The sequence below is a fragment of the Schistocerca nitens genome, chromosome 2, assembly GCF_023898315.1.
Source record: "Schistocerca nitens isolate TAMUIC-IGC-003100 chromosome 2, iqSchNite1.1, whole genome shotgun sequence".
NCBI lineage: Eukaryota > Metazoa > Arthropoda > Insecta > Orthoptera > Acrididae > Schistocerca > Schistocerca nitens.
The window spans coordinates 669,535,945-669,551,290 of record NC_064615.1 but is presented as its reverse complement, the minus strand read 5'-3'; the positions used below and the strand labels follow the sequence as shown (position 1 = coordinate 669,551,290).

Genomic DNA, 15,346 nt, shown 5'->3' with positions numbered 1-15,346 from the left:
CGGGTTGACTAAGGCACCTCGTCCAGGAATTGCCTGAGTTTACCCCTGGAGCTATGTCACTCAGACTTTCAAACTACCCTTGACTTGCCTATACCCTACATTTGACATTGGCCTTCTGGGCATCACTAGAGTAGACTATTCTATGATACTAATGATCTGACAATTGGTAACATGGTAATTGTGTGAACTTTGTATGGAAAATTATTGGGAAATTAGAAAACACGTAATATATCTTAGAGGATTATTACTTCGTTAATTCTATGGGCGATGGGATTATCTCGCCAGTTTCGTTTTCATTTGTGTGTGCTGCCGTCCCTATTTTTAATTTGCCTTCATTTCTGTCTTAATTTATTTCTTCCTTTTTAGTTTCTAAACTCATCACTTGCTTCACACCTGCAGAGAGAGGTGTATTTATGACTAGTGTGTCGTCGCCCCCTGAGGCATAGACTATACCTCCGCTTTTATTTTCGGTTCTGGCAATAAGTCTTGCTACTAACAGCACCTTGCTTTACGTGCTGCGTCGACACTAGAGGCTGCCGGCATTTTTGGAGAGGAAAAGGTAGGGCTATAGGGGAGGAAGGAGGCCCATTTAAAAAAAAAAAAAAAGTGTAGTATCTGTTCTTATCAGCTTAATATCTGATACGTCCTGCATCGCAGGACCAGAATATTAAACTCATTTTTGGCTCATGACGGAGTGCTAGGGGCTTGCTCCACCTCTGTCGCGGGTTGGCCCGGCATTGCAGTACCGCCGGGATCGGCCCACCTAAAATTAATTAAAACACAGCCTGAAATGGGTTAATATTCTGCAGTGATTAGATATTCCGCTAATAGCAAAACTTGTCGTAGTTGTCGATGTGCCCAGTAGTTAGCTGCTTACACACCATGTACTCTTTTAATTAATTTTAGATTATCGCAAGTTTTAGGCGGGCAATTTATGGGGGCACAGAACAGTGCCTTCGGATGCCTCGTTGGCGTCTCTTATCGTCGTCGTCGCCGCCGCACGCACGCAGAAAACGTGTGTACACACGCACACACACATATGTAGTAGGCGGTGGACGAAGTAAGCACTCGGCTAGGTGTAGTTCGCGCCGGTGTAGCTCGCGCCGGCCTGGCGCTGCTGTGGGGCGGCCTCACGGCTTCTCCACTGCCCTGGCAGCTAGCGGCGTTCAAATGGGAGTCGCAGTTTACTCTTTGACATGGAGGCTAGTACTGGGCTGTTGACGAGTGCTCTTGTGAATTGTCGTTCCTTCCGGCACTTGCTTTTGCCATGTTTCCGACGGTCGCCTGTTGCCATATCGGCCCGTACCACCGTGTGTCACTCCCACATGTGGAGCGCACACGCTGCAAGCATTTAGGCCCTTCCTCTGCGGATTTTTCCTTATCGCTCCTCGGCCTTTTGGCTAAGAAGCACCCGGCGGTCGGAGCGGTCCGTTGTGTTCTGTCGCGGGTCGTGGTCGTTTTCGTTTGTTCTTGGTTTTTCCAGCGTTGGAATTTTTGCGGTGAAATGTCGAACCGGTCGAACAGTATTCAATGCGTGTTCGACAGAACAGCGAGACGGCCAACGGCCTTTGAAATGCAGGAGTGGATGTTTGGTGATCTGCAGGTACCGGAAAATGACGTCGACATCTTTCAACTGGATTTTGTCTTATTCTCGCTATTTGTAAAATTTCTCGACCAGGAGAAATACGAAAAGTATGGCCTGGCACTCGCGGGCGAACATCCGTTCCGCTACTTCGATGGAACAGTCGGAACAGTGCATATAGTGCCATCTGGCTTCGGCATACGGACTGTGCGGGTATTCAATGTACCCCCTGAGTGTCACAATGAAGTAATCGGCCGTGTCCTGTCGCGGTATGGCAAGGTGCTTGGCATCACGAATGAAAAATGGGGCAGTGCCTACCGTTTCCAGGGCAACAGCGGAGTCCGTAGTGTTCGTATGGACCTCCGCCAGCACATACCGTCATATTTAAATATTGCGAGTACAATGGCACAGGTTACCTATATAGGGCAACCACAGACATGCTCCCTCTGTCAATCCACGGAGCATCTACGCGTGGAATGCCCGCGCAGGCGCCCTGTGCAACTACCTCGGGAACGCACGGATGGTGACAACCTTGTACCTCTTCTCAGCGAGATAGTGGCGGGTGCTGCCCACCGAACCGCTGAGAGAACTGACGACTCGACTCCGGGTCCGTCAGGAGAGGTGAAAACGGTGCCTAGTGCAACTATTGACAGCCCTATTGAGACTGTCTCGGACCTGACGCCCGTAGTGGCGGTACCGCCGGCGGCGACTAGTGCGCCTGCTGTGGCCAGTGATGTTGTCACTGTAGAACAGATGGAGGTAGTTCTTGCTACCCCACCCCCACCGGCAGATGACGCAAAGTCCCCACGGCGCCGTCATAGGCGCAAGAAGGCGAACCAAGAACAGCAGGCGGAGGAGGAGGGCGTGATACGTCCCCCTCCTGAGAGCAGCAGTGAGGCTGAATCTCAGGCCTCATCAGTTACGCGCTCTGTTTCCGCTGACCGCTCGGACGGTATGCGGAAAACTGCTCGCCAATTAGAAGCACTCATTAGTTCATCACGAGATCGGGGAGCAGTCACCGCAAAACGTAAAAATGAACAGGGTAGTGAACAGCCACTGCAGCGCACTCGCACCCTCTCACTTACCGCTGCGACTGAGCCATCTGCGCCGCCTGGTCCGGACTATCCCGCCGATGGGGGAAGACGGAACTGGGCTGACGACGAAGACGACGAAATGCGAGATTGAGTGGGCTCGTTCCCACATGAGCTGTCTGGTATTTGTGTTTAACATCCGGGGTGAAGTAGCAGGGTTACAGTTTCGATCCTTACGCACCTGCTTACATACGACCATGACCTCATCTGACGTTACTTTCTCTGTGTTGCTATCTTATGCCTGCAATTGACCGTCAGCCGGGAGCCCTCTCCCTTTTAACAGTAAATATTAACTCCATCTCCAACCCAGTAAAACTACGCTCTCTGAAGGACTTTCTGCGCCTTGGTGCATTTGATGTGGTCTTTCTCCAGGAGGTTTGTGCCCCCTTTCTCTCTGACCTGGTTGGTTATGAGGCACTATATAACATCGACCCTGACGCCAGGCGGGGCACTGCTTTGCTATACAGATCAGAGTTAACTCCATCCAATGTTACAAAATTACCCAATGGTCGCGTTCTTGCATGTATCATTCGGGATGTACTTTTTATTAACGTCTATGCTCCTTCAGGAGCTAATCACAGGCATGACAGAAGAACACTTTTTACGTCAGATATCACCCCTTTCTTGACAGCTCGTCGTCTTATCGTGTTTGGCGGAGATTTTAACTGTGTGGTAGCCGATGCTGATCAGGTCCCAACGCCTATGAGGTGTGAAGCACTCGCTTCACTCCTTCAGGCGGCTGACCTTAATGATACGTGGCGCCACTTTCATCCCGCCTACACACAATTTACTCACATCTACCCCACTGGAGCAAGCCGTATTGACCGTGTTTATGTCTCTGCTGATTTGCTTCCTGCCCTTTGCGCCGTCCAAGTCATCCCTGTGGCCTTTAGTGACCACTGTGCGTACTCTTGCTCCTTGCATATCACGGGCCCAACCCCGGTTCCTCGGGGCACCTATTGGAAGATGAATACACTACATCTACCAACGCCCGAACTACGCACTCTTGTCACGAAAACATGGCGGGATTGTATCGCTACTGCATCAAAGTACCCTACCACTGTAGTTTGGTGGCTCCGCTGTGCGAAGCCGCGGCTGCGACGTGTTATCCAGCAACATAGTCGCGAAGTCGCACACTGGAAGCGCAGCACATTAGACTTCTATCAGCAATGTCTAAACGATGCACTAACCCTTCCTGCTGACAGGTATGACCTGCTACGCATGCGCCTCAACAAAATTAAAGCGTCAATCCTTCGCTTCTCTCGGGAGAAGGCCGAGGGGATGGTGGTGAGGTGCCGCTCCACATCCCTGATTGAGGGCGAGAGGCCATCCAGCTATCACCTTGCCTCTGAAAGGAATCATGCAAAGAAAAACACCATTCTACGCCTTAAAACAGACGATGGTACGCGCCTCACAGACCATCGTGAAGTTCTCAAACACCTAACAGACCATTATACGGACCTCTTCCAGGATGTTGCAGTAGACGTCGCTGCCCAACGAGCACTTATCGGTGGGGTCCCAACTTCATTGGATCATCGAGACCGCGACTGTTTAACCGAGCCACTCACACTCGCTGACCTCACATCTGTCCTCCGTGCCTGTCCAGGACAAAAAGCACCTGGCCCCGACGGTCTCCCTTATGAATTCTACCAACAATTTTGGGACCTGTTAGGAGACCGCTTCTGCAAAATGTGCGAGGAGATTTTTGCTGGTTGCGAACTACCCGCCGAATTTCTAGCTGGACGTATTGCCCTTATTCCAAAGGTCACAGGTCACTGTCGGGCTAAAGACCTGCGTCCCATCACCGTTCTTAACACTGATTATAAATTGGTGGCACGAAGCGTGGCTTCACGTCTTAAACAAGTAATGAATAAGGTACTCTGCCCCACTCAATCATGTGGCGTTTCGAATCGAACTATTTTCACCGCCGCTTCTATGTACCGTGATGCTGTCTTACTCACCGCCGACACTCGAACCCCGGCTGCAATTATCTCCCTCGATTTCGCCGGTGCCTTTGACAGGATCTCCCACCCTTACCTGCTGGCCGTTATGTCGCGGATGGGTTTTGGCGAGCGCTTCATAAGAATCATCCGGCACTTCTTGGATGGCGCAAATTGCACAATCGTTGTGAACGGCTGCAGATCACGACCAATTCCCATCAGACGATCAGTTCGACAAGGGTGTCCCTTGTCAATGTATTTGTTCGCTTTAGCGCTGGACCCCATGCTGCGCGACATAGGACGGATGGTCGATGGTGTCGCTCTCCCAGGCGTCACCTTTCGCAGTGCGGCATACGCGGATGATGTCGGTGTGTTCGTCGCAAACGCTAGGGACATCGATTCAGTTCGCCGAGTTCTCAACGTTTATGAACGAGCATCCGGTGCCATGTTAAATTCCAACAAAACGGTGCTGATCCCGCTAGGACCACGATCATTGACCATCGAACGCCCATGGTACCGAGTTGTGGGGGAACAACGTATCTTGGGCCTTGAGGTGACTGCCTGCCCGCAGCGTATGTTAACACTCACGTGGAGGCGGCTTCTCACGCGCATCAGAGGACTTTGCGTGAGCCACGCTGATCGACGACTCGACCTCCATCAACGAATCCAACTGATTAATACTTACATCCTCTCACGGGAATGGTATGTAGCACAACTCCTTACGCTACCGAAACAAATCGGCAGAGCCATCTCACAAGCAGTATATTGGCTTTTGTGGCGGCATGCACTGTTCAAAGTTGATGCACAGACTTGTACGCTGCCAAAGGCCGATGGTGGCCTCGGACTCATTGACTTTCCCCGCAAATGTGCGGCCCTCCTGATTCACCGTATCGCCACTTTGCGCGGAACTGACCCAGGTGGGACAACAGCGGTTCTTTTCGCCCCATAATGTCCACAATCGGCGCGTGCACCAGTATGTTTGACGCATATTCCGTTCCGGATGACGACAGTCAAGGACTATTACCTCAATCAAAGTTACGTCCTAACAGTGGCCACTGACAAGGCGCGCACGTCGAAGCGCCTTTACCAGGCACTTCGAGGCCAGCCCACACCACATAAATTAGAGGACAGACGACCGTCGGTCATCTGGCACCAAGCTTGGGTTAATATCAACAACCCAGCCCTTCCCACGGAAGTTTCAGCGCTATGGTACCGTGTCGTCAACAGTTTAATACCCACTAATCATCGACTGGCGGCCATCCGCCTACGGCCCTCGGCTGCTTGCGGCCGATGTGGTGACGTAGACACCAGAGAGCACCGTCTCTTATGCCCTCACGTTACAGAAGTGTGGGACCTTGCACGTGTGCTATTAGCGCTGATTGGTGGGACGACACCAGACAATGTGTCAATCGACTGGTTCCTCGCCCCTGATATTCAGACCAACCCCCGAACGCGACGTAACGCCATGGTGTGGCTCTTGGGCCACACCATTTTCACGATCTATGACCTTTCCCTCACCGATGCTGTCTCTTTCATGGACTACCTGTGGAGCCAACATCGCCTGGCGGAATCTGACCGGAAATATACCACTACCTTTGCAAGATTTCTGAAAGTTGCAATGGTTCATGGTTACCAAAAGGTGTTCCGGGTTGACTAAGGCACCTCGTCCAGGAATTGCCTGAGTTTACCCCTGGAGCTATGTCACTCAGACTTTCAAACTACCCTTGACTTGCCTATACCCTACATTTGACATTGGCCTTCTGGGCATCACTAGAGTAGACTATTCTATGATACTAATGATCTGACAATTGGTAACATGGTAATTGTGTGAACTTTGTATGGAAAATTATTGGGAAATTAGAAAACACGTAATATATCTTAGAGGATTATTACTTCGTTAATTCTATGGGCGATGGGATTATCTCGCCAGTTTCGTTTTCATTTGTGTGTGCTGCCGTCCCTATTTTTAATTTGCCTTCATTTCTGTCTTAATTTATTTCTTCCTTTTTAGTTTCTAAACTCATCACTTGCTTCACACCTGCAGAGAGAGGTGTATTTATGACTAGTGTGTCGTCGCCCCCTGAGGCATAGACTATACCTCCGCTTTTATTTTCGGTTCTGGCAATAAGTCTTGCTACTAACAGCACCTTGCTTTACGTGCTGCGTCGACACTAGAGGCTGCCGGCATTTTTGGAGAGGAAAAGGTAGGGCTATAGGGGAGGAAGGAGGCCCATTTAAAAAAAAAAAAAAAGTGTAGTATCTGTTCTTATCAGCTTAATATCTGATACGTCCTGCATCGCAGGACCAGAATATTAAACTCATTTTTGGCTCATGACGGAGTGCTAGGGGCTTGCTCCACCTCTGTCGCGGGTTGGCCCGGCATTGCAGTACCGCCGGGATCGGCCCACCTAAAATTAATTAAAACACAGCCTGAAATGGGTTAATATTCTGCAGTGATTAGATATTCCGCTAATAGCAAAACTTGTCGTAGTTGTCGATGTGCCCAGTAGTTAGCTGCTTACACACCATGTACTCTTTTAATTAATTTTAGATTATCGCAAGGTTTTTTTTTTTTTTTTTTTTTTTTTTTTTTTTTTTTTTTTTTTAGCCGGACCCCTCTTGCAGCCGCATTACACCAGGCGGGCAATTTATGGGGGCACAGAACAGTGCCTTCGGATGCCTCGTTGGCGTCTCTTATCGTCGTCGTCGCCGCCGCACGCACGCAGAAAACGTGTGTACACACGCACACACACATATGTAGTAGGCGGTGGACGAAGTAAGCACTCGGCTAGGTGTAGTTCGCGCCGGTGTAGCTCGCGCCGGCCTGGCGCTGCTGTGGGGCGGCCTCACGGCTTCTCCACTGCCCTGGCAGCTAGCGGCGTTCAAATGGGAGTCGCAGTTTACTCTTTGACATGGAGGCTAGTACTGGGCTGTTGACGAGTGCTCTTGTGAATTGTCGTTCCTTCCGGCACTTGCTTTTGCCATGTTTCCGACGGTCGCCTGTTGCCATATCGGCCCGTACCACCGTGTGTCACTCCCACATGTGGAGCGCACACGCTGCAAGCATTTAGGCCCTTCCTCTGCGGATTTTCCTTATCGCTCCTCGGCCTTTTGGCTAAGAAGCACCCGGCGGTCGGAGCGGTCCGTTGTGTTCTGTCGCGGGTCGTGGTCGTTTTCGTTTGTTCTTGGTTTTTCCAGCGTTGGAATTTTTGCGGTGAAATGTCGAACCGGTCGAACAGTATTCAATGCGTGTTCGACAGAACAGCGAGACGGCCAACGGCCTTTGAAATGCAGGAGTGGATGTTTGGTGATCTGCAGGTACCGGAAAATGACGTCGACATCTTTCAACTGGATTTTGTCTTATTCTCGCTATTTGTAAAATTTCTCGACCAGGAGAAATACGAAAAGTATGGCCTGGCACTCGCGGGCGAACATCCGTTCCGCTACTTCGATGGAACAGTCGGAACAGTGCATATAGTGCCATCTGGCTTCGGCATACGGACTGTGCGGGTATTCAATGTACCCCCTGAGTGTCACAATGAAGTAATCGGCCGTGTCCTGTCGCGGTATGGCAAGGTGCTTGGCATCACGAATGAAAAATGGGGCAGTGCCTACCGTTTCCAGGGCAACAGCGGAGTCCGTAGTGTTCGTATGGACCTCCGCCAGCACATACCGTCATATTTAAATATTGCGAGTACAATGGCACAGGTTACCTATATAGGGCAACCACAGACATGCTCCCTCTGTCAATCCACGGAGCATCTACGCGTGGAATGCCCGCGCAGGCGCCCTGTGCAACTACCTCGGGAACGCACGGATGGTGACAACCTTGTACCTCTTCTCAGCGAGATAGTGGCGGGTGCTGCCCACCGAACCGCTGAGAGAACTGACGACTCGACTCCGGGTCCGTCAGGAGAGGTGAAAACGGTGCCTAGTGCAACTATTGACAGCCCTATTGAGACTGTCTCGGACCTGACGCCCGTAGTGGCGGTACCGCCGGCGGCGACTAGTGCGCCTGCTGTGGCCAGTGATGTTGTCACTGTAGAACAGATGGAGGTAGTTCTTGCTACCCCACCCCCACCGGCAGATGACGCAAAGTCCCCACGGCGCCGTCATAGGCGCAAGAAGGCGAACCAAGAACAGCAGGCGGAGGAGGAGGGCGTGATACGTCCCCCTCCTGAGAGCAGCAGTGAGGCTGAATCTCAGGCCTCATCAGTTACGCGCTCTGTTTCCGCTGACCGCTCGGACGGTATGCGGAAAACTGCTCGCCAATTAGAAGCACTCATTAGTTCATCACGAGATCAGGGAGCAGTCCCCGCAAATCGTAAAAATTAACACGGTAACGTACTCACAGTTGGGGGTATTATAGGCTCGATACGTTAAAATGACTGCGAGAAGTGAGCACTTAAATATGAATAAGAACGCACCGTTCCCAAACACCTCCATGCTGCCAAACTTCGATTCGTTTATAGATCTTGAGATGATGTTTGATTCGAAAGGCGTACGCTATCGAATGTTGTGTCCTTCCATCTGGTAGGCGGTTTAGTTTGGTATTTCTTACAGATGTTATCTGCCACCTACACGTTCCATTGTCACTACTGAGTGGCGTTTCGCATGTAGAAGGCGTGATCCGAAATGGGTGCTTCACGTAATATTCTTCGACGAGGATGGGATTCGAACCCACACGTGCAGAGCACATCGGATTAGCAGTCCAACGCCTTAACCACTTTTGGTTTTCAACGCCTTAACCACTTTTTTTTTTTTTTTTTTTACAACCTCCATCCACCCCTTATAGCCTGTCCTTCTGCTCGCAATTAAGTCGCCTTCGTCGGCGCGGTACCAAAGGCCTTGAATTAAGGAAAATGAAAACGTGGTGGATTACATGCGTCGTGCACGATGCAATCATCCATATGAAGGAGATAGTAACTGAAATGTATCGCGGCTCCATCGCCTTGTGGTAACGAAATGAATGGTTCAAATGCCTCTGAGCACTATGGGACTCACCTGCTGAGGTCATAAGTCCCCCTAGAACTTAGAACTACTTAAACCTAACTAACCTAAGGACATCACACACATCCATGCCCGAGGCAGGATTCGAACCTGCGACCGTAGCAGTCGCGCGGCTCCGGACTGAACGCCTAGAACAGCTAGACCACTGCGGCCGGCTTACGAAATGAAGCTTGAACTCTTGCCAATCGATTACTTCAGTATGTTTGTAACTTGTGATTCGATCAACATGACATTTTATTCGCCTTATAGATGGTCCGTCTTATCTGGAGTGAGTATCTGCTGAACGTTCGTTAACATGAAATTCAACCAGTTGATCTGTTAGTCTCTTTATTTTACGTTACAGTTTTGAGCAGGTAGTTGGCGAAGGTATCCTTATAGTTTTTCGTTTTCATTAGCATATGGCGCTGAGTTGTAAGATAGACCCAGAAGTCTTCTTTACTCTTTTCTTCTTTTGTAAATAAGTAATGTACAGTAGCGGCTTTTAACCAGTTTAGTGCGTTCCTTCTCGTCCGTGGGTACGGGGTATCGTCCGGCGTCAGAAAGGCAGCAGGTGTTATACACTCCCGGAAATGGAAAAAAGAACACATTGACACCGTTGTGTCAGACCCACCATACTTGCTCCGGACACTGCGAGAGGGCTGTACAAGCAATGATCACACACACGGCACAGCGGACACACCAGGAACCGCGGTGTTGGCCGTCGAATGGCGCTAGCTGCGCAGCATTTGTGCACCGCCGCCGTCAGTGTCAGCCAGTTTGCCGTGGCATACGGAGCTCCATCGCAGTCTTTAACACTGGTAGCATGCCACGACAGCGTGGACGTGAACCGTATGTGCAGTTGACGGACTTTGAGCGAGGGCGTATAGTGGGCATGCGGGAGGCCGGGTGGACGTACCGCCGAATTGCTCAACACGTGGGGCGTGAGGTCTCCACAGTACATCGATGTTGTCGCCAGTGGTCGGCGGAAGGTGCACGTGCCCGTCGACCTGGGACCGGACCGCAGCGACGCACGGATGCACGCAAAGACCGTAGGATCCTACGCAGTGCCGTAGGGGACCGCACCGCCACTTCCCAGCAAATTAGGGACACTGTTGCTCCTGGGGTATCGGCGAGGACCATTCGCAACCGTCTCCATGAAGCTGGGCTACGGTCCCGCACACCGTTAGGCCGTCTTCCGCTCACGCCCCAACATCGTGCAGCCCGCCTCCAGTGGTGTCGCGACAGGCGTGAATGGAGGGACGAATGGAGACGTGTCGTCTTCAGCGATGAGAGTCGCTTCTGCCTTGGTGCCAATGATGGTCGTATGCGTGTTTGGCGCCGTGCAGGTGAGCGCCACAATCAGGACTGCATACGACCGAGGCACACAGGGCCAACACCCGGCATCATGGTGTGGGGAGCGATCTCCTACACTGGCCGTACACCACTGGTGATCGTCGAGGGGACACTGAACAGTGCACGGTACATCCAAACCGTCATCGAACCCATCGTTCTACCATTCCTAGACCGGCAAGGGAACTTGCTGTTCCAACAGGACAATGCACGTCCGCATGTATCCCGTGCCACCCAACGTGCTCTAGAAGGTGTGAGTCAACTACCCTGGCCAGCAAGATCTCCGGATCTGTCCCCCACTGAGCATGTTTGGGACTGGATGAAGCGTCGTCTCACGCGGTCTGCACGTCCAGCACGAACGCTGGTCCAACTGAGGCGCCAGGTGGAAATGGCATGGCAAGCCGTTCCACAGGACTACATCCAGCATCTCTACGATCGTCTCCATGGGAGAATAGCAGCCTGCATTGCTGCAAAAGGTGGATATACATTGTACTAGTGCCGACATTGTGCATGCTCTGTTGCCTGTGTCTATGTGCCTGTGGTTCTGTCAGTGTGATCATGTGATGTATCTGACCCCAGGAATGTGTCAATAAAGTTTCCCCTTCCTGGGACAATGAATTCACGGTGTTCGTATTTCAATTTCCAGGAGTGTATATCTGGGCGATGTTCTACTGATGAGTGCTAACTTGTTCGTGATATATTCCCATATATCTTTTACTTTGTCGCACACAAACCTGAGATCATCAGTATCCATTAAATTCCACGTTGTGCATAAAGGCGATTCTGCGAGGTGTATGTTATGTAGTTTGGAGTTAGTGGCCAATTTTCTGTTAACTGCGAAATACCAAGTGGCTTTCATTGTTGACGGCAAGTACGGACAATGGATGTTCTCGCAGATTACCTTCCAGATGTAAAAGTTGTATTTTTATTCGATGTTATTTTTCTTATTATCTTTCATGAGTTCCTGGTACACGTGTTTCACTGTCTTCATTTCTTGTTCGGGGATCCTTGTTTGTACATAACTGTACTCCAGTAAAAACCATTTTAAATGGTAAAGTCCGTTTGGAATATGTTGCACCGTGACAGGGGGACTGAGGTCGGCCGGAGCTATCTCAGTAAGCAGGTGAGCAGCGAGACTATCAGCTGAGTGTTTCCATTGGTGGAAAGTTTTTGATATGTATAAAGCTTGCGCCTTCTTTCCAACATCGACAAGATTTAAGCCACCATTTTTTGTGGCAAGCGTTAAGGTGTCAAACTGAACCTTAAAAATGTGGTGATGGCTGACAAACTGTCCTAATGCTGACATAATTCGTTTTGCAGTGAGTGCAGACATTCGTAAAACTTGAGCGATATAATTGAGTTTCGATGTGAGGTATACATTTGCGACCGTTACTTTCTGAATTTCATTTAGTTTTCGTACACTGTGTTCCCGCATGCTGGCACGAATAGTCCGTAGAAGCTTTCTATAGTTGGTTGCAATTGTGTGCCGAATATTACTCTGAAAATCAATTCCAAGACACTTGAAGATCTTCAGCTGACGTAGTTGTCTGTGAGAGTGCGATCCTAGGCCGCGGCCAATATTGAATATTCCAGACTTTGTCCAGTTTAGTTGTGCACCTGACGCTTGCTCATGTTGCCTGACTATCTGTAGTGCGGTCTCCACTTCAGTTCTATTTAGTACAAGGAAACCGACATCGTCTGCATACGCCTTGCACACTACTCGGGATCCATGTATGACGATGCCCTGTAAACTTTGCGTCAGGGTAGCTAACAAAGGCTCAATGGCAATCGCAAAAAGCGCCATGGACATTGTGCAGCCCTTCCTGACGGAACTGGCTATCTCTATTGCTCGGGTAGGCTGGCCATTGATGATGACTCTGGATAAATTAGTAGCTACCATCTGTTGTATAATTGCGACGAACCCATATGGAAAACCCATCGCATATATGATACAAAAGAGATACTGGTGGTTTACCCTGTCAAAAGCTTTGTCGAAATCCAAAGACATGATGGGACATTTCAGTTTACAGATTTCCGCAATAGAGATTAAAACACGGTAGTCGCACAAAGTCTGTTGAATTTTCCGATCCTTGCCCACGCTGGTCTGGTAAGGGCCAATGATACTGGTCATTGTAGATTTAAGCCTTTGGGCCAAAAGTCTCGCAAAGATTTTATAGTCGCTGTTGAGCAGCGTTATCGGTCTTAGATTTTTTACGTTTGCACTGCCTGAGTTTTTTTTAATTAGAACGATTATGCCTTCACAGAAGCTGGTGGGGATCACGTTGTTGTGATCTAGAAGTTCGTTACAGATGCAAGTGATCTTCGCCTTTATGGTGTTCCAGAATTTTTGATAGAATTCTGCGGGAATTCCGTCAGGTCCGGGGGATTTATTTTTAGCACTTTCCCAGAGTACATATTCCACGTCTTCTTCGGTTGCCACGTCTAATAGCTTTTCCGCGTCCACGAGACTGACTCTGTTGCGCAAATTATTCAAAAGAGCATCCTGCGCTTGCACATTAACTTCTTTATTTGACATCAAGGTGGTGAAGTAGTTTAGCACCGCCGCTTTAATCTCGTTGTGCGTAGTCAGCGTTGCGCCATCCTCAGCAACTAACTCCGTCAGTATTTTACGGGACCCTTTCTTACTTTCTTGGATCATATGGTAGACTGAGGTGAGTTCTTGGTGTACAGTAGTCTGGACACGCGACCTGACTTTGTAGCCTTCTAGCTGCGTCCTCCTTAGGGTTAGGATTTTGGCCTGGATTTTCTTAATTCGTTGACAATTCTCGACAGCCGAAGTGCCGAGCATATGCAGTTCCCGCAGACAATGAAAATAGAAAGTAATCGTCCTTTGAAACCAAAAGCTCTTTTCCCGTGCGTAGTTCATGAAACACCACCTAATTTTAGGTTTGGCGCACCTGAGCCACCAATCAATGGCCGAATTATAAGAGGCAAATCTTTGCTCAAATTCTCGCCAGGTACTGAGGAAGGCTTCTTGACACGCCGAGTCTTGTAGATGTGAAACATTTAATTTCCACACGCCCCTGTATCGACACGTTCGTTATCGGTCTAGAGTGACAGTACAGATGTATGCAGCATGATCAAATGGCTCTGAGCACTATGGGACTCAACTGCTGTGGTCATAAGTCCCCTAGAACTTAGAACTACTTAAACCTAACTAACCTAAGGACATCACACACATCCATGCCCGAGGCAGGATTCGAACCTGCGACCGTAGCAGTCGCACGGTTCCGGACTGCGCGCCTAGAACCGCGAGACCACCGCAGCCGGCTATGCAGCATGATCTGAGAACGTCACTGGCTGTACTTCTGACTGCAGAATGTTATTCCTCTTAGTGGGTGTGACATAAATTCGATCGAGACGGCTTGTCGAATGGGTCGCGATATGGGTAAACCCAGATGCTGCCCCATGCTTGAGCTCCCAAGAGTCAACTAAGCGCAAGTCTCGTAAAATTCGTTCCAGTTCAAGTGATTTGTTAAGATTGGGAGTCTGGTCCTTTGCACTGATGACACAGTTAAAGTCGCCGCCGAAGATGACATTGTCGTGGCGGACGCCAAAGAGAGGAACTATTTCTTCTTTAAAAAAGTCTGCTCTTTGACGTCTATTACTGGAACAGGATGGGGCATATACATTAATTAGTCTGTTGTTATAAAAAGTGCCCGCAATGCCCCTACTGCTCAGCACTTTTGTGACTTCATTAATAATGATACCTTCCTTCACAATAAAAGCTGTACCTAATTCGCAACCGGCCCCAGGATTAGTGAGCACATTATAACCTGGTATGCAATCAAGTCTGATCTCTGTTACTTCCTGTACAAATAAAATGTCTACATCAGCTGCATATAAAAAGTCTTTTAAATGTTGTAATTTAAGAGCGCTACGTATCATATTAATATTGAGAGTAGCAAGTCGATAGGCCTGTGGCGGAATTGTGGTTGACTAAACAGGAGCAATGCCTAAAATCAGTCCAATGTCAAACATAAATAGCGCTGGAAAAACACGTCACGTCGAAAAAGCACTTTGGAAGCAATTCCAGATCACAAAAGCATGTATTGACAGTCACTTTAAAGGCAGAGTTAAAAATATTCTCCGTTTGAAAATGGATCAGTCGCGCGTTCTTATTGTGCGGTAGTTTCTGTCGAGGCGTTATCTTTCTCATTAACATCGAAGTCTTTGAAGTTATGGCTGCCACCGTTTCGGAAGTATCCATACTGTCTACTTCGCCATTGGATTCTGTATCGTCTGCCCAACTAGTTGGCGGTGGCCGTGTCGAGGTCGTTACTGACTCTTCAACAGGATAGAGTTTGACCATGCTGTCATCACAGTCCGCTCGAAGTTTAGCTGACTGTTCGGGGTTCAGAGGTAGAGTATCT

General features: G+C 49.5%; 2 non-coding genes across 2 annotated transcripts; both read left to right on the top strand.

Moving 5' to 3' along the window:
• The first annotated feature begins 582 nt into the window (after window positions 1-582).
• On the top strand, window positions 583-768 carry LOC126237694 (U2 spliceosomal RNA). Its single transcript, XR_007545165.1, has one exon. It is a non-coding gene; the product is annotated as a U2 spliceosomal RNA (small nuclear RNA).
• A 6,072-nt stretch (window positions 769-6,840) lies between these two features.
• LOC126237693 (U2 spliceosomal RNA) lies at window positions 6,841-7,026 on the top strand. The gene has a single exon (XR_007545164.1). It is a non-coding gene; the product is annotated as a U2 spliceosomal RNA (small nuclear RNA).
• The last annotated feature ends 8,320 nt before the right edge of the window (window positions 7,027-15,346 follow it).